Raw genomic sequence first — 935 nt, 5'->3', positions numbered from 1 at the left:
GCGAAGGTCTCCGATATCGTTGGATAGTCCTCCAAATTGTTCAGCAGTTCAAACGGGTTTTGGCTGAACACCGAGCACATGTCGCGAGCTTCTGCATAGGTGAGATTCTGCTTAGCACGGATTGCGTTGATGCTGGCTTGCTTCTTTTTCTCCGGGCAGGTCGGATCTGTCGTTTGGTGGTTCATTCTGCAACTGGCGCATTTCACGGGGTTTGCACAAGCATCATACTGGGTTTCCTCTTCGTGGCGGTCCCCACAATTTTTACAGCGTCGGGCTCCCTTGCAGTTGAAGGTCCTGTGACCATATCTCAGGCACTTCTCACACAGCTCCACCTTCCTGATGAATGGTAGGATTCTGGTGATGCAGCTAAAAAGCTTGACTTTTTCTGGTAGTTTCGATGTGCGGAAAGTAACACTTACTCGGTTTAGCGGTATTTGAACATTGTTTTCCTTCCGATGCAGTCGGCGCACCCGAACAACGGGACATTCGGTGTCCAGACCCTGCAGTACTTCTTCTTCTGAGATGTCTGCTGGGACCCCAGCGATGATGCCAGCGATTGTTACCAGATGGCTAGGAATGTACGCTCGATATGTTCCTTCAGCTGTGTTGATTGCTTCCACCAATGCGTTAGCCTTGATGAAATTGTTAACCAGGACCATGATCTTGAATCTGCCCAGGTATTTCATGTCCACTATGTGTCCACGGAAACCGTCCATTTTTCGCAAAGCCGAGCCAAGCGAAAATTTGTTGATCTTCGTGTTCCTGTCAGCAGCGTTTCTTGTTCTCAGCTCGACGTAGATACGGTACGGTCCTGTATCTCCCAGGGTGTACTGGAAGTTTTCCTGATCGCTTCTCGTAATACCATTCATCCTGTTCTCGTTGAGGTGTCTCCCCATCATGGAGTGTCCACCTGTCGGCCATATTACGGGGGGCCC

This window comes from Aedes albopictus, chromosome 1 (genome assembly GCF_035046485.1).
Source record: "Aedes albopictus strain Foshan chromosome 1, AalbF5, whole genome shotgun sequence".
Taxonomy (NCBI): Eukaryota; Metazoa; Arthropoda; class Insecta; order Diptera; family Culicidae; genus Aedes; species Aedes albopictus.
This window is presented reverse-complemented; position numbering follows the sequence as displayed.